The sequence below is a fragment of the Physeter macrocephalus genome, chromosome 9 (assembly GCF_002837175.3).
Source record: "Physeter macrocephalus isolate SW-GA chromosome 9, ASM283717v5, whole genome shotgun sequence".
Taxonomy (NCBI): Eukaryota; Metazoa; Chordata; class Mammalia; order Artiodactyla; family Physeteridae; genus Physeter; species Physeter macrocephalus.
In genome coordinates this window covers 45,524,490-45,540,073 of record NC_041222.1, presented here as the reverse complement: position 1 = coordinate 45,540,073, position 15,584 = coordinate 45,524,490, and the positions used below count along the sequence as shown (strand labels likewise).

The window sequence follows — 15,584 nt, the reverse complement described above, 5'->3', positions numbered from 1 at the left end:
CATCCTCAAATCCATTCTCCAGTAGGTCTGCATCTCCATTCCTGTCTTACCCCTAGGTACTTCGAACCCATTTTTTTTTTTTAGATTCCATATATATGTGTTAGCATACGGTATTTGTTTTTCTCTTTCTGACTTACTTCACTATGTATGACAGACTCTAGGACCATCCACCTCACTACAAATAACTCCATTTCTTTTTATGGCTGAATAATATTCCATGCTATATATGTGCCACATCTTTATCCATTCATCTGTCAATGGACACTTAGCCCCTGCATCGGCAGGCGGATTCTCAACCACTGCGCCACCAGGGAAGCCCCCTCATTGTAGTTTTGATTGGCATTCCTCTAATGATTAGCATCACTGTTTTTAAGACTCATTTTGCATTTGGGTTTATGCACTTTGTGAAAAGTTATGAAACTGTGTACTTAGTATTTGTGTCTTTTTTCTGCATGTAGGTTATACTTCAATAAAATATTTACTTTAAAATGTTGCATTTATGTTAAATCCACTTAGCCAGGCAGGGCTTACTTTCTCTGCTCTTTTTCCCTCTCAAATTCACAAGACTTACACATGTATAGTCATTTGAGAACAATAATATGAAGCAGAGCAGCAGAAGGGTGAAAATTTAAAACTATTTCCATTCCCAGACCCAAGAACAACCAATGCTGAAATTTTAGAAGTTGTGTATCATTTTTACAGAAAATGAAGTCATATGTTAATACTGTTTTATAACCTTTTAAAATATAATCTACCTATAAATTCCAGTATATTATTGTAAAAGGCTGTGTTATATTCCACTGAAAGGGTATAACAATTATTTAACCAGTCCTTACCATTAGAGATATAGATGGTTTCAGTATTTAGCAGTGTTGCTATGAACAGCTTTGGGGCTAAATCACTGCACTGCACTGGGGTTTCATTCAATTCACATTTCAATTATTCATACCCAGTTTAGGAAGTTTCTTGGTCTGTGAAGGAATTCAGAATCGCTTTATTACATACTACATCTTCTGGACTTTTCTTCAGAAAGATTTACGTTTTACTGAAACTAATAATAGGCTTAATGCAGCCCTCTTCAAAGATACGATGGGAAGGGACAGAGGCCCTTTGGATCACACATCCCTTTTGCTGGAGTGGGCAGAGACAGGGGGTCTCACCCTCCAGGACCTTTGCCTCTGGACTTATATATACTACCGAATGTAAAATAGATAGCTAGTGGGAAGCAGCCGCATAGCACAGGGAGATCAGCTCAGTGCTTCGTGACCACCTAGAGGGATGAGATAGGGAGGGAGAGGGGGAGACGCAACAGGGAGGGGATATGGGGATATATGTGTATGTATGGCTGATTCACTTTGTTATACAGCAGAAACTAACACACCACTGTAAAGCAATTATACTCCAATAAAGATGTTAAAAAGAAAAAAGAAAAAAAGACCCCTGCCTCGTTGGGGGCTAACGCTGCTCAGAAGCCCTGTTCCGACTCAGAGTGGTACTTGCATCCTGAGTGTTATTTGCAGCATTTCTAGGTGCTAATGACTAGAAATTGCTAATGGCTGTGAAAAACTAGTTGTTGTACAAGGTGTTTCTGCCCTCCCCTAGTTGCCAGGAGAGCTCACAGTCTTGGCTAAACAGAGATCTCATTAGTATCTCTCTCTGACACAGTCCCCAAGGGGGGAACTCCTCCTCACAGCCTGGCAAGTAGCCAAACCTCCTCTGCAGCCCCAGAGCCAAGAGGCTGTGCAACCGGCCAGCAACAAAACACAGGGACACAGAGCCTGAGGAAGCACCTCCCGTGAGGGACCAAAGGAAGTGGGAACACGTGTGTTGTGCTTCAGTCGCAGAACCCAAGAAATGGAAAGGACGCGCTCTTTGTAGGCAAGTCTCCCAAAATAAAAACTATGCGGCAGCTGGAGTGTGCCGGGCACTAGGCTGGTGCGCCTTGTGGCTTTTTCTCCGTTAATCATCCCCTTTTTCAGAGGACACTGAGGCTCAGAGACCGAATCATTTTTACCAAATCTGTTAGCAGTTTACAGATCTGGTATGTGACGCTTGGGCTTTTCACTCCAGACCAGATGCTTAACCACTGCATAACGGTACTTCTCGAAAACTAGTGGAGTAGCTTCGGGCCATGCTGGGGTGTGTGTGCCTGCATGAGAACATATGCACGAGCGTGTATATGTGCATTACGAGAATTTGAACACTGAATTTAATCCATCATATTCCATGGTTACCTCATGAAATGTGGGCTGGTTAAAAAATAAAATGAACAGCAAGCCTATTATTGGCTGATGAATGTTTCTTTCTGTAAGCTACAGTGCAGTGTCTCCCCCTCTGTTTCCACTTAAGTCCTGTTTTCCAGGCTATCCATTTTAAAAAACCTGTTCTGTTGACTCCCTATTATTTCACTGTCCTTTGGCTGAAGGTTAACAATCTGTCCAACAGGGCAAACTTAGGCTCAGTAATGTTTGTTTAAATCTGTGGTCCTTCAAATTTTACAGTCCCTTTTCCTACTTTTCTATGGACTCATTAGAGTTACTCAGCTGAAGATCTCAATTTCAGAATTCCTCTCCCCCTTGGCCCCCAACTTTTAAAATGTATCCTTCAATATCCACCATCCTTTTCCCAGGCACTATAGCCATTTGCTGCTTTGTGCTGGTAATTTCACATGCAAAATTGTGCTTTCAATTCAGTACAACTTTTTCAAAAAGACATGAAATCGACAGCAATAGAAATCGACAGCAATAAAAATTGACAGAGAAGGCACCTCTGGAGTGGCCACGATGACTATGTGTGTTCATCCCACACACGCTTTGAGAAAACAAGAGGGAGAGGCCAGGTGGTCTGCTAACACAGGACAGAGGGAAGCAACATTGAAAAGCATTGAACTGCCATTTACGGTCGTGGGAAAAGTTGCCTGGGCAACCAGAGACTCAAGGGATGATGGGATGGGCTCACCTGCCAAGCAGTTGCCTTCACTGGCTTGACAATTAACAGGGCAAAGAACTGGCACTGAAGTTGATATTAAACTCTCAACCAACTAAAATCAGTAATGAGATTTAGTGTGAGCCAAAAATTAACAACAACAAAGAAGTCCACATTATTTCCAGGGCCTCAGGAAGTGCCATGTGTGGACTGCAGCTAATAAACTACCCCTGACATAATTATTCCAAGCAGATGATTTAGTGCAAAAAGAGAACTGGATGCAAATAATATGATCCGAAAGTTAAGAGAGAAAGTGAGGAAGGCAGCTCCCAAAGCAGTGAGAAAATGGTTCCTTCAGAGAGTAACTCCTCTTGGATTCTATCAGGTCTCTGTCCAGGATGGGTTATTTCCATTCAGCGTGAACACAAAACAGCCCCTGTCATTCTCATTTGTCATCATGGGCTGGAGCAAAATGAGGACAGCCTACTTCCAGGGCTGCTGAGCTGACAGTTGCCACCAGCTATCACCCCCCAGTTGAAAGGACAGAACTATCATGTGAAAAAGCCCCTCCCTTGTTTGTATTAGGGAAACGGAAGGCTTTCCTCTATCAGCCGAGCTCACAGCCAGTACAGGAGCAAGAGTTTGCAAGCAACTTTAGTAAGCTGGATATGTCCCTGTGGTTTCTTTTTGCTGGAGTTTGGGACAAGGCCAAACTCACTCATGACTCCCAGAAGAACACCCCCTCCCCCCTGTGTAAATGAGAACCCTTTATGAGAGAATAGGAACCTCCTCCCCGAAATCTGTTCTCCTCTTGAATTTCTTGTCTCGGTGAAAGGCTCAACTCACCCTCATTGGCTTCAGTCAGAAACGCAGCAAACGTCTTCAACACCTCCCTTCCCTTCCCTACAGCTTTCAATTTCCCTGGCCAGTGGTTCCTACCTCCTTAATATTCCTTGCATTTTCTTTTTTCCATTCTCACGTGTTCTGTCCTGGTTCCTGATGCCATATTTTCTTGCTTGAATTACTCATGACAACAGTGACCCAAAGACTTATCACCCTCTATGCTACAGCATGATTTCTTTTTTAAAAATTCAAAATCTGATCACGTCATTTCACTGGTAAAAATATTTAGTAATTCTCCAAATCTTTTAAGGATGAAATTCAAACTCTTTAGCTTAGGGAGAAGCAAAATGTAGCGAGCAGACATCTTACCCATCTTGTTTCAACAGAGTGTAGAACCACAGGTAGGCCTAGCACCACCCTCTTGTGGAAGGAGGAGAACAAGGAAGGCTGCTTATGTGCTAAGTGGTGAGATGGGTGGATTGGGCTCTACAGGGCCAATGTCCAGATGAGAAGTTTGTATCCTAATAGGGTTGCCAAGTAAAATAGAGGATGACCAGATAAATATGAATTCCAGAAAAACAATGAATAATTTTTTTAGTTTAATATGTCCTATACAATATTTGTTTACCTAAGGTTCAAATTTAACTGGGCATCCTATATTTTTATTTGCTAAATCTGGCAACCTTATACCACAGCACTTGGTATGGGGTGGAAGGTGAGGAGACCCTCCCAAGACAGTACAAGAAATCTAAGGTCCAATACGAGGAAAAGGACTGTTCACTAAATATGGCAGATTAAACACACAGGTCTAGCTCAGCTCTAACCAGAAAAATCTCCAACGTGATAGTACGAGAATAAAAAAGAAAACCCATAAGTTATGAAGAAAATGGGAATAGGACATGACAGTAAGTGATAATATTTCAAAAAAATTTCAGAGATACAAAGTAATAGATAAGTGGTAACTGACACCATAATGAAGAAAGCTTGTAGAGGGAGAAGCTGATTAACCTGCAAAAAATCTGAAAAGGCTCAGGAATTCGGGGTACCAGGGGCATCAGAAGACACTGGGGTGGGGAGGGATTAGTGTGTATAAGAAGCAGGTAGCACCCAGGTGCCTTTCCAGCCCCAAGCTCAGAGAAGCTGATTTACTGGAGAATGGGGACATGAGAGCCTCCAGAGTTAAGTACATCAAGCACAGAAAAAAGTGGAATATTGTGCTGTAAACAGAATAACTAAGAGTCTACATGGTAAACAGTGAGATCCTACTCCCTTCCCTCTCTGGCTTGGTTTTCAGATCGCTGACATCATAGCTTAAGGGAAAACACCCATTGATATGTGCAAGAAATTCACCAGGAAAATTACTGGGTCTCTGACTGATCATTTAAAAATGCTACCCACCCATCAACCAGCCCTGCCTATGCAAATTGATCATCCACGCAGCTTCCTAGTGGCACATTCTAAGTCATGAACAGATAGCCAGGGGTGGCTGATGTTTAAGAAATACCCCTAAAATGGGAGAGAGATCCCCAAGTAAACCAAAAAAGATAAAAGTTACTTGGAGAAAAAGTAAAGGGCTTACAAGAAATTTCAAGAAAGTTATATATATTATTCTCAGAAAATTAAGAGAACATTTTGCTTCAATGAAACAATGGAATGCTGTTCAAAAATCACTCAAAACAAGAAATAACAAATAGAAAATCAAAATATGATAACAGAAAGAAAACATTCAGCACCCCAATGTTCATAACTGTTGACAATAGTTAAGACATAGAAGCAACCCAAGTGTTCATGAAGAGATGAATGGATAAAGAAGATGTGGTATGTATATACAATGGAATATTACTCAGCCATTAAAAAGAATGAAATTCTGCCATTTGCAGCAACGTGGATGAAACTAGAGAATGTTATGCTTAGTGAAATAAGTCAGACAGATGAAGTCTGTATAATATCACTTAAATGTGGAGTCTAAAAAAATAATGCAAATGAATGTATATATAAAAGAGAAACAGACTCACAGACTTAGAAAACAAGCTAGTGGTTACTGAAGAGGGGAGGGACAAATTCCAGGTATGAGATTAACAGATACAAACTACTAAGTATAAAATAAATCAGCAACAAGGATATATTGTATAGCACAAGGAATTATAGCCATATAATAAGTTATAATGGAGGTATAATCTGTAAAAATACTGGACCACTATGCTATACATCTGAAACTAATACAATATTGTAACTCAACTATACTTCAATTTAAAAAAAGAAGAGGGCTTCCCCGGTGGCGCAGTGGTTGAGAGTCCGCCTGCCGATGCAGGGGACGCGGGTTCGTGCCCCGGTCCGGGAGGATCCCACGTGCCGCGGAGCGGCTGGGCCCGTGAGCCGTGGCCGCTGAGCCTGCGCGTCCGGAGCCTGTGCTCCGCAACGGGAGAGGCCACAGCAGTGAGAGGCCCGCGTACGGCAAAAAAAAATAAAAAAAATAAAAAATAAATAAAATAAATAAAAAAAGAAGAGATAAACCTTACTATGCCTAATAAAAATGTATTACTATGTTCAAAAAAAAATCAGTAAAATAACTGGAAGATGAAGTTAAAGAAACCTCAGCAAGTAAAACAAATGGTCAAAGAGATGGATAATAAGAGAGAGGATGTAAAATTTGAGAAGCAGTTCAGAAGCTGAGACATCTAGCTAACAGCAATTTCAGAAAGAGAGAAAGGAGAAAAATGGAGAGTAGAAAATTATTAAAGAAATAAGACAGGATCACGAATTTCAATTTTGAGAGGGCCCATCCTGTGTTAAAGAATTAAAATTTTTAATTTAATTGAAGTCACAAGTTGACAACAGCAAAACGTATCAAGGTACATTATAATTGATCCCAGAGACAAAGAGAGGATCCTAAAAACTTCTGGGACCAACAGGGAAGAAAAATGTCACACATAAAAACATCAAGAATCAGCAATGGCATCTAACTTGAGCCACACCGGAAGCTAGAAAAAAAAGTGGGAAACGCCTTCAGAATTTTGAGGGAAAATAATTTCCAGCCAAGAACTCTTATCTCCTGCCAAAGTAGCAATCAAATCATCTGTGAGGGTAGTATAAAGATGTGTTCAAATATGCAATGTCACAGTGGAATCAGGTCAGGAGTGCACAAAGGGGACAAGACAAAATAAAATAACCGGCTAGTGTTCAGGGCTCCTCACTTGGATGTAAAAACCATGGGGTGTGTGCCTACAATGGGGCTGCCCTGACCTCTACAGAGCTCTACTCCTTTGCTGCTAATGCTTCTCCGCCTTAAAGTCCCCACCCATCCACATCATTCCCTGGTGAACATAGGAATAGGCAGCCCCTGCCTCATGAAAGCATTTCTTACCCTTGGGAGAGAACTGACTTTCAGTCCTCTGTGCCCCCAGCCTAACAGATAGAAAACTCCTAACACTTTATCCCACTTATCCCTTTATGTGCTGGCCTTCCCATTTAGACAGCAGTTCTTAGGGTATGTTAATTATTAATAGCCACAGGAAAGGAAGGCTCTCCGTATTGAATCTGGGTGCTCAGAAAAAAGACAATTTCATGTTGAAAGCCCCCCAGGGAACAAAATGCCTATATTTTCCATTCATTCATTCAACAGGTGTTTACTGAGCACCGTGTCCTACACTTTACTACAATCTATGTGGAATGTTAGATAATGGATTCTGCCACTAAATGCCTTTAATTTTAGTTGAGGAGAAAAGTCTGCTTATTAAATCAATAATAGAAGAGCTGTATAACGATATAAGAGATGTCACAAGGCAGGATAAAAGGAAGCATCAAAGCAGAATTCCCAACAGTAAGTCCAGGATGAGGAGGCCACTGCGGGCTATAATAATCAGAGAAGGCTCGACTTCAGTTGATCTTCGACAGATAAGATTCAGATAAGTACAGAGTAGAGCTTTCCAGCCGGGCAACAAACAGGATGGAGCAGTGCAATGGTGTCAATCATGATGGGTGGTGAGACTGGACTAGTGGAGATACTTTGCTATAGACTGAAAGCCTGTGTCCCCTTAAAATTCATGTGTTGAAAACCTAACGCCCAAAGTAGTGGTATGAGGAGACAGGGCTTCTAAGAGGTGATGAGGTCATGAGGGTAGAGCCCTCATGAATGGACCAGTGCACTTTTAAAAGAGACCACAGAGATATCCCTTGCCCCTTCTGCTGCGTGAGGACAAAGGGAAAAGACAGCATTCTGTGAACCAGGACATCCTTGCCAAACACAAAATCTGTTGGTGCCATGATCCTGGACTTCCCAGCCTCCAGAACTGTGAGAAATAAATTCCTGCGGTTTATAAGCCACCCAGTCTATGATATGTTGTTACATCAGTCCACGCTGGCTAAGACACATATATTGGAGACCCCAGAATCCCACACCAAGAGGACTGGGTTTTACAATGGAGAGCCATATGGGAGCCCTTCCCCAAACTTCAATTTCTCCGTAATTATAACCACATGGAATCAGCAACTCCCTCCTCCATATTCCCATAACCTCCTATACACATTTCTGATAGCATAACCGTCACAGTGATTGATGACGATTTGTTTACGTAGCTGCCTTCCCCACAAGACTGGGAGATCTTGACAGCCAAGGCTGTCATTTTCACCATTGCTTAGCACAGTGCCATGAGCTTAGTGGAGCCCCAGGATACACTTGTTGAAGGAACAGAGCGAGGGGAAGGTGAGGGCTGGGGTAGACTGAGTGCAGGGAGAGATGTATGATGCACTTTCTGCACCATCTCCTTTTGCTGCCACCTCCCACGGTCCCCGGGACCCCTTCCTTCCACCCTAGTGCTATGAAAACTCTAGCTCTGGAGAGAAACACCAATGTTTAATGCTTCTAATGCACTCAAATGTCAGCTTAAAGTTAAAACCCAGAGGAACTTCAAAAGTCTCTGTGCCTTGTGCTGTTCTCCATAGACAGTACTACTTCGGACTCTGAGAACAATTGCCCCGTCTTGCATGTGCCTCAGTGAGATCAGCCCTTCAAATCCTATAAAACAGCTTAGGAAAGCAAATGTACCTCCTCTCCATCCACTTCTTGGCCCAGAAGAGAGGGCTCTCCCCTATACATAAATATATATGACTTCTTAGTAGTTCAGGCTTCAGATTTAACACTCCTGGCTTGGAGAATTCTGCTAATTTATTTGTCAATTCCCAATCCCTCACCAAGGCCATATAGCATTAGGATCAAAGGATCTGCCTTCTATTTTCAAAGCAGTGTTCTCTGCTTTGTTAGGAACTCTGCCCGCTTCTGGGGAGTGACAGGAGTTACATTAAAATGCATGCTGTGCTGAGAGGGTTGACCAGATGAGTTCTCTGCATCTCTAATTTCTATAATTGCCCCTTGGGGGATCTGATCTACATTTAAGTTTCATTCCTAGAAGCTGTACCAGAAAAGCCTTTTAAAACTCCCTTAAAGACTACTATATTACCTTGTTTTCCCTCAAGTAATAAACACCCAGCTTCCAGCACTTACAGTTTTGTGAGTTCCCTCCTGAATGGTGCCAGAGCCGAATGTAATTAATATGGAGGCACTGGGCGTTGTTTTTCCCCTGCCTCCACCTCTGAATCACTGTTTCCTTCTTCCCCTGTGAAGCAACGAACAGCTGGTAAACCAGTTCATTCTTTCTCTTCCTTTCATCTCATGCTCAAGCTGCCAAAGCCTCGTAAGTGTAATCTTTCTCTAAATAAGTAGTTCTCTGCGTTGATTCTTTCAATTTCCTGAGCAGTTACTTTGGGTCAAAAAAGGTTTTCCTTAGGAAGATACAATAGAAAATATGATATGGTTTTTGCCCTTGAGCAGCCCATGACGGAAGGCAGACATGGAGAATTAGAATTCAGTGTGCTAAGTCCACTACAGAAGTGTGTACACCGTGCTGGGGAAACCTAGTCGCCACAGACTAGCCACCTCTAGGGATGTTATTTCCAGAGGAAATAACATTCAACGTGTGTCGTCTTGGGGTGGAGGATTGCTGGGGAGAAATGGGTCTTCCAGGCCAGGTAAATAGTTCATGCATTTGTACGAAGGTATCAAAGTCCCCACTAGGGTTATATCTGCAGAAAGTTTAATGATAATCAGTTAATGGAAAAATGATGTTACTCATCAAAGTGCCCGATTGGGGATGAAATTTCCTTCCCTTTGCTGTTCAGTCCTCTGAGAACAAAGGACTTAATGCCTGATTCTATTATTATGAAATTTACTTTCATAATTGTCTCTATAAGATGTTCATGCAGTTTTCCCAGGTAAATATCAGTGTATCCTAGGTTGCCCTGTTTTAATTGGTAAAAATAGCCTCTTTCATTCTCAAACGTCTTTATGTTTGGACAATAAATAATATGGCTACTCCACCTATTTGGAAAAAAATCCGTAAAATATTTATCTGACCAAGAGATCTTGGTAGATACATCTAACTTCATAGAACAAAAATGACCTCATACCCTCTGAGGAGAAAACATTTTCTGAGATAGGTTACTTGTAGGGAATGAAGTGGACTCAGTGAATGTTAAGTCCTTCCCAAGCACACATTTCTGTGATCAGAGAGGTTTCTTTCCCAATTATTTTGAACGAAGACACAAACTAACGAAAAAACCTTGCTTCTCCTACCTAGCAACATTTCTCACAGGCCAGTGCAGTAGCAGGTTACCTCCTGGGGAAAAAAATTCTTTTGTATTCTTTTTCCCAATGGGCTTTGTACCAAACAATATGATTTCTAGTTGTGACTAAGTCAAATGTAATTCTCCTTCCCTCTGGCTAGAACAAAATGGATGGAATATATTAAGGATACAAGACCAAGTCTCACAGAAAATTGGAAAAGCCCCATCATTGCAGTTACCACAGGGGTTAGAGAGCTCTAATTTTAAAATCTGACTCAACAATTCACAAATACTTACTGTGCTAAGATATGGGAAGTACAATGAAAAATAAGCTGCCCCACCTATTCTTGAATCAATCAGGAAAGACTAAGTTATGCTGCAGTAACAAACAACCCTAAAATCTCAGACAACAAAGGTTTATTTCTCAGTCAGACTCCATGTCAATTATCAGTCATTTAGAAACTCTACTTTGCATAAATCTCATTCTGGGACCTATGCTAAGAAAACAACACCATCTGGGGCATTGCCAGTTTCTATGGGAGAAGGAAAAGAGAATTTGGTGAAGCACATATTAACTCTTAAAGTTTCCACCAGGAAGTCATATCATCTCTCATTTCATTGGTCAAAGCAAGTCATATTGCTACATCTAAATTTAAGAGGGAGAAGAATGGTAATCCTACCATATGCTTCAAAGAAGAGAGAGATGAAATAACTGTGAACATATTCAATGACTATGACAACCAACATGGAGGTTACATTTTAGAAAGGAAATTAGTCAAAGAATTCAGTCACACTGACATAAATTCACTAAGAGGCTTGTACAGAAATCTGCTTGAGCCCAGCATCTTATGGATATACAATCATAAAATGGATTCTCTGGTGGAATCTCTTATGATAAAATTTTCTGATATTTAAGGAATCAGCAACAGGTAAGGACTATAGGAATTTAATATGATGTACATGCATTAGATAAAGTCAATGTTAGCACTGAAAATAACAGAATTTCAAATATGTAAGGGACATTGCACATCACCTAGATCCCTTGTTTTATTGGCATGGGACCTTACAGTTCCAGCATTCTTGTGAACTAAATGTGGATTTCTCTGTTTTCCTTCCTGATACAAATATGAACAAATGCAAGATGAAAAGTTTTTAGTGAATGTGACTGAGCTGGATAGAAAGAATGAGAAATATTTAGATTCCAAAAAGCAGAATACATCACCAGAATGATGAGCATAGATGCTAATACTGGGATACCCAAGGTGACATTAAACTGGGATATGGGTCCTATTGGAAAGAGCCTAGAGTTCTGACATACATGCAAATATGCAAGACATGGTCTAAGGCCCAAGTGGAGTATGAAGCAAGCACCAAAACTTTGCAAAAAGTGAAGATCCCAAATGGTTCTCCCCTTCACAGAAGGAAAATTAGAAAAGCTTTATATTCTGGCCTAGGGAATCTTCTCGTCTCTTGGGCTTGGGGTTGGGCAAAAACCTTCCTATTAGACATAAAAATCCCAAACTTCAAAAATACACAGGTGTGATATCATAATTTAGTTTGCTCATGTTGTATAGAAATCTTAAGCAGATATGTCAATGGGTAAATTGGTCTTGGGATAATAAGGCCTCGCATAGGGTCCTGATTAAAGAAAACGCAAATTTCATCTGAAAGAAGGTATTTTCAATTCAATGCATATGGAGTTTCTAAAGGAAAGAGGAGGAAATAGCTGATAAGCTCAACATAAAATTTAGAAAACACATGATGATAAAACCTATCTACCATAAGGCAGAATCAATGACAAAAAAGGGGGGATTGGTACTCCCTATTACCCAGGTAATAAGTTTCAAGAAATTATAAAATAAACATGCTCTTAATAATGAAAATAAAGTTAAAGGGAAAAAACATACCAAAAGAAGAGTACACTATAAAAAGAAACAATGCAGATTTGAAAAACAACCAAATAGAATGTGTGGAAATAAAAATAATATAAACCCTGCTCTAGAAATTAAAAACTAAATGGACAAATAGGAAAGAGAAGATGGTAGATTAAAATCCTAAATATATCAATAATTGCATTAAATGTAAGTGGACAAAATATTCCAATTATAAAAGATTAAGATTATCAGATTAGATTTTTTAAAATCTTTAACTTTATTATCTGCTGCACATTGAACATAAAGACACAGAGTTTGAAAGTAAAACACTAGAAAAATATACACATGCAAACACCAATGGAAATAAGTCCAATGTGGCATTACTACTATCAGAAAAAAATACACTCTAAAGCAAGAAATATCATTAAAGAGAAAGAGGGGTATTTTGTAATTATAAAGGGGTCAATTAGTCCTCTATAAAAATTTAAATGTGCACTTCTAAACATTAACTTTGAAATGTATAAAAGCAAAAAAGTAACAGAATTTATCCTCATAGCCTGTAGGATTGCTAGATATCAAAAAAAAAAAGAAAGAAAATAAAAAATGTTGGCAATAATGTGGAGAAATTAGAACCCTTATATACTGTTGGTGGGAATGTAAATAGTGCAAACAGTGTGGTAGTTCTTAAAACAATATTAAAGAAAGAATTACCATATAATCTAGCAATCCCACTTCTAGATATATACTCAAAAGATTGAAAGCAGTGTCTCAAAGAGATATTTGTACACCTCTGTTCACTAGCATTATTCACAATAGTTGAAAAACAGAAGCAACTCAAATGTCCACCAGAAGATGAATGGATAAACAAAATGTGGTATGTACTTACAATGGAAAAAGGAAATTCTGACCAATGCCATAACATAGATCAACCTTGAAGACATTATGCTAAGTGAAATAAGTTGGTCACGAAAAGACAAATAGTGTATGACTCCACTAATATGAGGTACTTAGAGTAGTCAAATCCATGGAGACAAAAAGTAGAATGAATGGTGGTTGCCAGGGGCTGAGGGTAGGGGGAAATTGGGAGTCACTGGTTAATAGGTATAGAGTTTCAGTTTTGCAAGATGAAGAGTTCTTGACATTGCTTGCACAAAAATGTGAATGCAATTAACACTACTGAATTGTATATTTTAAAATGATTAAGATAGGAAATTTTACATTATGTATATTTTTACCACAATGAAATTTTAAAAATTTTTACAAATAACAGAATTAAAAGAAGACGGGCAACTCCACAGTGAAATCTCTCTTGTATTAATTATCTATTACTGCATGACAAACTGCCCAAGATTTAGCTGCTTGAAACAATAAACATTTATCATTTCTGTTTCAGCAGATCATGAACCTAGGTGTGGCTTTGTTAAGGGTCCTCTGACTTAAGATCTCAAATAGGGCACTCTTATCTGAAGGTGCACTTTCAGGAAGATCTACTTCCAACGTGGTCGTTAACAGGATTTTCATTTCCTCACAAGCTGTTGGACAAAGGATCTCAGTTCTCCTCTCGTTGTTTACCAGAAGACTTTTTCAGTTCCTTCCCATAAGGACACCTTCATCAGGCAGCTCACCACATAGCAGGAGACTTCTATCAGAGTGAGCAAGCAAGAAAGCATCAGAGGGCAAGAGTCTTTCATAATCTAATCTTGGAAATGACATTTTACCATGCTTGCCATATTCTATTCATTAGAAGCAAGCCTATGTACAGTCCACAGTTCAAGAGAGAGGATTAGAGAAGGATATAAATACTAGGAGATGGGGATTGTTAAGAACCATCTTAGAAGCTGCCTGCAACATTTCTCGATAACTAATAAAACAAGCAGACAGAAATTAGTTAAGAATAGAGGAGATAGGTGAACAAACTTGATCATGTATAAAATAATTCATCCAACAACTGTAAAATACATTATTTTCAAACACATATGGACTTTTCAACAAATTTGACCTTATGCTTGGTCATGAAGCAAGTGTTAACATATTTTAAAAATTGAAAAATAGACTATGTTTTCTTATCACAGTGGAAGTAAGCTAGAAATTAATAACAAAGGATAATCTGAATAGCTACAAATGTTTCAAAATTAAGCAAAATAATTCTAAATATCACAGTGGCCAAAGGAAAAATAAAATCAACGAGTTTTAGAAAATTTATTAACTGGATTATGATGAAAACAGAACATATCAAAACTTGTGGGATATAGCTAAAAGTAGACAGTGATAAAATTTCAAAGACAATGAAAAATATCTTGAAAACAACTATGCATAAATGAACTTTAAAACACTGGTATACTAAAAAACAACAATCGAGTACCAGAAATAAATATAAGTAAATAGTAAATAATATCTGAAATTGTGAGGAGAAATAACAGTCACCCTAGAATTCTAAAGAAATCAGAAAATCACCTTCAAGGATTAACAGCTAAATTAACATTTAAAAGTAAAGTGGACTTCTCTTTTTGGTAATACATTTAGCTTAGTGTCTGGACTAACCTTTCTAATGTTAAGAACTAAAATGAGGAGATTGGTTCAAGATGGCGGAGTAGAAGGACGTGTGCTCACTCCCTATTGAGAGGGCACCGGAATCACAGCCAATTGCTGAAAAATCATCGACAGGAAGACACTGGAACTCACCAAAAAAGATACACCACATCCAAAAACAAAGGAGAAGCCACGATGAGTTGGTATGAGGGGCACAATCACAATAAAATCAAAACCTATAACTGCTGGATGGGTGACTCACAAACTGGAGAACAATTATACCACAGAAGTCCACTCACTGGAGTGAAGGTTCTGAGCCCCACGTCAGGCTTCCCAACCTGGGGGTCTGGCAATGGGAGGAGGAATTCCCAGAGAATCAGACTTTGACGGCGAGCGGGATTTGATTGCAGGACTTCGACAGGACTGGGAGAAACAGAGACTCCACTCTAGGAGGGCACAAAGTAGTGTGTGCATCAGGACCCAGGGGGAAGGAACAGAAACCTCATAAAAGAATGAATTTAGAACACTCCCTAACACCATACACAAAAATAAACTCAAAATGGATTAAAGACCTAAATGTAAGACCAGACGCTATAAAACTCTTAGAGGAAAACATAGGAAGAACATTTCTTTGACATAAACCACAGCAAGATCTTTTTTGACCCACTTCCTAGAGTAATGGAAATAAAAACAAAAATAAACAAATGGGACCTAATGAAACTTAAAACCTTTTGCACAGCAAAGGAAACTATAAACAAGATGAAAAGATAACCCTCAGAATGGGAGAAAATATTT

The 15,584-nt window shown here is 39.5% G+C and overlaps 2 long non-coding RNA genes across 2 annotated transcripts in view; one reads left to right on the top strand and one right to left on the bottom strand.

The window, feature by feature from the left end:
• Positions 1 to 9,444, bottom strand: part of LOC114486880 (uncharacterized) — a 70,602-nt gene extending 61,158 nt beyond the window's left edge. The window contains exon 1 of the long non-coding RNA XR_008618230.1: positions 9,269 to 9,444. This is a non-coding gene — a long non-coding RNA (uncharacterized lncRNA). The remainder of the gene's footprint in view (positions 1 to 9,268) is intronic.
• Positions 1 to 15,584, top strand: part of LOC102980373 (uncharacterized) — a 127,523-nt gene that overhangs the window by 88,411 nt on the left and 23,528 nt on the right. The window lies entirely within an intron of this gene.